This window comes from Tachyglossus aculeatus, chromosome X4 (assembly GCF_015852505.1).
Source record: "Tachyglossus aculeatus isolate mTacAcu1 chromosome X4, mTacAcu1.pri, whole genome shotgun sequence".
Classification (NCBI taxonomy): domain Eukaryota; kingdom Metazoa; phylum Chordata; class Mammalia; order Monotremata; family Tachyglossidae; genus Tachyglossus; species Tachyglossus aculeatus.
In genome coordinates this window covers 41,406,907-41,411,976 of record NC_052098.1, presented here as the reverse complement: position 1 = coordinate 41,411,976, position 5,070 = coordinate 41,406,907, and the positions used below count along the sequence as shown (strand labels likewise).

The window sequence follows — 5,070 nt, the reverse complement described above, 5'->3', positions numbered from 1 at the left end:
TTGTGATTCTCACTACTAAGGCTACTGCCAAAGCCTAATGGAGAACTTTTGAGAGTTATGTTGATCATCTTTTTGTCTTGTCTCATGCTGTTGGGTCATTTCTGACCCATAGCGACACCACAGACACCTCTCTCCCAGAACGCCTCACTCTCAATCTGCAATAGTTCTGGTAGTGTATCCATAGAGTTTTCTTGGTAAAAATATGGAAGTGGTTTACCATTGCCTCCTTCCACGCAGTAAACCTGAGTCTCCTCCCTCGACTCTCTCCCACGCCGCTGCTGTCCAGCATAGGTGAGTTTTGAATTGTAGCAGATTGCCTTCCACTTGCTAGCCACTGCCTAAGCTAGGAACTGAATGGGTAGGCCTCTGCTTGACTCTCCCTCCTGTAGCTGAGACTGGTAGAGTACTGGAAACTCTCCAGGTGCGACCCTGAGAGTGGGATCATCTTTTGGCAGAAGAGAAATATATTACTTTTAACCTTTAAGTTTCCCATAGCATTATTCCCCTCTCTGACGCTGCTGCTAAATAGAATATTTCAGTTTAAACGGGTACTGAGCCTTCTTTAGGTGTTCTGAAAGCCTGGTTCTAGGACTTTCTCAACACTCTCCTTTTGTTAGGGTCTGAACGAGAAGGGAGAGAAGATGGGTCTTGTGAAGAAGCAAGACTGAAAGTTTGGAACCTGGAGAAAGCTACTGATGTGAGTTCATGTTTCTGTATGGGGAACAGATAGAAACAACTTTAAAAAAAACTTCATCGTCTGATGAAAAGTCATGTAAAACATCCCTCTGTTTTTCAGCTTTCTTTGCAGGTGAATATTTTCCCACAGGACAATACTTTTCAAAGGAGAAAGTGAACAGACTTTGTAGACAACATTAGGACTCTTTGAAATGTGAGTTGAAAAGGATTCAAAAACAATTCGACTCTCAAATTATAATTTGAGGACTTTATGCTAGAAAACAATGGACAGGAGAAAAATACTTAGGTGATTGCAAAAATATTTAGGTGATTGCAATGCCAATCAAGAAGGCCATATATTTTCCAGGAACACACCCAGTGAAATTGGCAGGGTGCATTCATTTACCTCCAAAGCTATCACCAGGATTAGGGTTTTAAGTGAAGTTCAAAAGCACACTAAAATTAGGGAGAAAAGGTTCCTACTAGGTCTTTTTTGTAAAAACAGCCTGATAAGGGGAAGAGTCCACAGTGCACAGAAGCAATTGCCTGAGACATGCAAAACTCACCAAAGATAAAAAAAAAATTCATTTTTCCCCTTCCCAGAAATTATTTCAACTGAATCAATCAATCATATTTATTGAGCACTTACTGTGTGCAGAGCACTGTACTAAGCGCTTGGGAAGTACAAGTTGGCAACATAAAGAGACAGTCCCTACCCAACAGTGGGCTCACAGTCTAAAAGGGGGGAGACAGAGAACAAAACCAAGCATACTAACAAAATAAAATAAATAGAATAGATATGTACAAGTAAAATAAATAGAGTAATAAATATGTACAAACATATATACATATATACAGGTGCTGTGGGGAAGGGAAGGAGGTAAGATGAGGGGGATGGAGAGAGGGTCGAGGGGGAGAGGAAGGAGGGGGCTCAGTCTGGGAAGGCCTCCTGGAGGAGGTGAGCTCTCAGTAGGGCCTTGAAAGGAGGAAGAGAGCTAGCTTGGTGGATGGGCAGAGGGAGGGCATTCCAGGCCCGGGGGATGACGTGGGACAGGGGTCGATGGCAGGGCAGGCGAGAACGAGGCACGGTGGGGAGATTAGCGGCAGAGGAGCGGAGGGGGTGGGGTGGGCTGTAGAAGGAGAGAAGGGAGGTGAGGTAGGAGGGGGAGAGGTGATGGAGAGCCTTGAAGCCCAGGGTGAGGAGTTTCTGCCTGATGCACAGATTGATTGGTAGCCACTGGAGATTTTTGAGGAGGGGAGTAACATGCCCAGAGCGTTTCTGGACAAAGACAATCCGGGCAGCAGCATGAAGTATGGATTGAAGTGGGGAGAGACACGACGATGGGAGATCAGAGAGAAGGCTGGTGCAGTAGTCCAGATGGGATAGGATGAGAGCTTGAACGAGCAGGGTAGCGGTTTGGATGGAGAGGAAAGGGTGGATCTTGGCAATGTTGTGGAGCTGAGACTGGCAGGTTTTGGTGATGGCTTGGATGAGAGGGGTGAATGAGAGAGTGGAGTCGAGGATGACACCAAGGTTGCAGGCTTGTGAGACGGGAAGGATGGTAGTGCCGTCAACAGAGATGGGAAAGTCAGGGAGAGGGCAGGGTTTGGGAGGGAAGACAAGGAGTTCAGTCTTGGACATGTTGAGTTTAAGGTGGCAGGCAGACATCCAGATGGAGATGTCCTGAAGGCAGGAGGAGATGCGAGCCTGGAGAGAGGGGGAGAGAGCAGGGGCAGAGATGTAGATCTGGGTGTCATCAGCGTAGAGATGATAGTTGAAGCCATGGGAGCAAATGAGTTCACCAAGGGAGTGAGTGTAGATCGCGAACAGAAGGGGACCAAGCACTGAACCTTGGGGAACCCCCACAGTAAGGGGATGGGAGGGGGAGGAGGAGCCTGCAAAAGAGACTGAGAATGAACGACCGGAGAGATAAGAGGAGAACCAGGAGAGGACGGAGTCTGTGAAGCCAAGGTCGGATAGCGTGTTGAGGAGAAGGGGGTGGTCCACAGTGTCGAAGGCAGCTGAGAGGTCGAGGAGGATTAGGATAGAGTATGAGCTGTGGGATTTCGCAAGGAGGAGGTCATTGGTGACCTTTGAGAGGGCAGTTTCCGTGGAATGTAGGGGACAGAAGCCAGACTGGATGGGGTCAAGGAGAGAGTTGGTGTTGAGGAATTCAAGGCAGTGCATGTAGACAACTCGTTCAAGGAGTTTGGAAAGGAATGGTAGGAGGGAGATGGGGCAATAACTAGAAGGTGAGGTGGGGTCAAGAGAGGGTTTTTTTAGGATGGGAGAGACATGGGCATGTTTGAAGGCAGAGGGGAAGGAACCAGTGGAGAGTGAGCGGTTGAAGATGGAAGTTAAGGAGGGGAGAAGGGATGGAGCGAGAGATTTCATGAGATGAGAGGGAATGGGGTCAGAAGCACAGGTGGCCGGAGTAGCACTTGAGAGGAGGGAGGAGAGCTCCTCTGAGGATACTGCTGGGAAGGATGGGAGAGTAGCAGAGAGTGTTGAGAGCTAGGGGGTTGGAGAAGGGGGGGGAGTGACTTTGGGGAGGTCGGACCTGATGGATTTAATTTTATTAATGAAGTAGGAGGCCAGATCATTGGGGGTGAGGGAAGGAGGAGGGGGAGGAGGAGGGGGAGGAACCGGGGGCCTGAGAAGGGAGTTAAACGTACGGAAGAGCTGGCGGGGATGATGGGCATGGGTGTCAATTAGGGAGGAGAAATAGTTTTGTTTGGCAGAGGAGAGGGCTGAGTTAAAGCAGGAAAGGATAAACTTGAAGTGAATGAGGTTGGCATGGTGTTTAGACTTTCGCCAGCAGCGTTCGGCAGCTCGAGCATAAGAGCGAAGGAGGCGGACAGTGGCAGTGATCCAGGGCTGTGGGTTAGTGGTACAAGAGCGGCAAAGGGAAAGGGGAGTGAGTGAGTCTAGCTGAGTAGAAAGGGTAGAGTTGAGAGCAGTAATCTGATCATCAAGACTGGGTAGAGAGGAGAGGGAGGCGAGGTGGGGTGTGAGGCGCTCAGAAAGATGGATGGGGTCAAGAGAGCGGAGATCTCTGTGAGGGAGTAATATGGATTTACAGGGGAAAGGAGTGTGAGTGAGGAGGCAGGTGAGAAGATTATGATCAGAGAGAGGGATTTCAGAGTTGGTGAGGGTGGACACAGTGCAGCGATAGGAGATGATGAGGTCAAGAGTATGACCAAGTTGGTGAGTGGGTGAGGTGGGGTGGAGCAAGAGGTTGGCACTGTCAAGGAGAGATAGAAGGCGGGCGGCAGAGGAGTCATCAGGGATATCCATGTGGATGTTGAAGTCTCCGAGGATCAGAGTGGGCATGGAAAAGGAGAGAAGGAAGGTGAGGAAGGGGTCAAAATCGTTAAAGAAGTTGGAGGTGGGGCCGTTGCTGAAACACTTCAAAGCCTTTTTATTTGCAAGCTCATATGGTATTATTATGGGTTTTTCCACAGTTGAGTACTACTGGAATCCTTACTAAAGAAAATTTTCTTTTCTCCAGATATTTTATCTGATATTCAATTTAGAAGGCTCAGGATTTGCAGATTTTTCTGATAGACCTACTGTATCACTAATTTAATTCAACTCCTGAAGAGAAATAGTATTTCTAAAATCATCGGGCATAAGCTCCTCCAAATTGTCCCTTACCTCCCCACACCCACTCACTCATCCTTCTCAGCCATCTGTCAAAAGGAGCCCTCCCTCCTGGTTTTAAAATCTACCCCTCAACCTGCTGCCACGATTCTATTCCTTCTCACTTCCTAAAAACCCTTGTATCCCCTCTTCTCTCCCTGGCTGCTATCATCAACCATTCCCTCTCCGATGACTCCTTCCCCTATCTTCTGGATCATACCTCTACCTCCCCATTTCCTTCCTCCTTTTTCTGTCCAATCTCCTCAAATGAGTCATGCACATGTACAGCCACAACTTCAACTACAACAAACAAAAACTCCTCACTCTCGGCTTCAAAGCTCTCCATCACCTCGCCCCCTCCTACCTCACCTCCCTCTCTCCTTCTACAGCCCAGACCACACACTCCGCTCCTCTACTGCTAACCTCTTCACCTTGCCTCATTCTCACCTGTCCCACTGTCAACCCCTGGCCCACTTCCTACCTCTGGCCTGGAATGCCCTCCCTCCACACGTCCACCAAACTAGCTCTCTTCCTCCCTTCAAAGCCCTACTGAGAGCTCACCTCCTCCAGGAGGCCTTCCCAGACTGAACCCCCCTTTTTCCTCTCCTCCTCCCCTCCCTATTGCCCCCCCACCCTCTTCCCCTCCCCACAGCACTTTTATATATTTGTACATATTTATTACTCTATTTTATTTGTCCATATTCACTACTCTATTTTTAATCATGTGTACATAGCTATAATTCTATTTATTC

The 5,070-nt window shown here is 48.4% G+C and overlaps 1 non-coding gene across 1 annotated transcript; it reads right to left on the bottom strand.

The window, feature by feature from the left end:
- Window positions 1-301: 301 nt before the first annotated feature.
- LOC119948531 lies at window positions 302-439 on the bottom strand. The gene has a single exon (XR_005456921.1). It is a non-coding gene; the product is annotated as a small nucleolar RNA SNORA7 (small nucleolar RNA).
- Window positions 440-5,070: the final 4,631 nt, after the last annotated feature.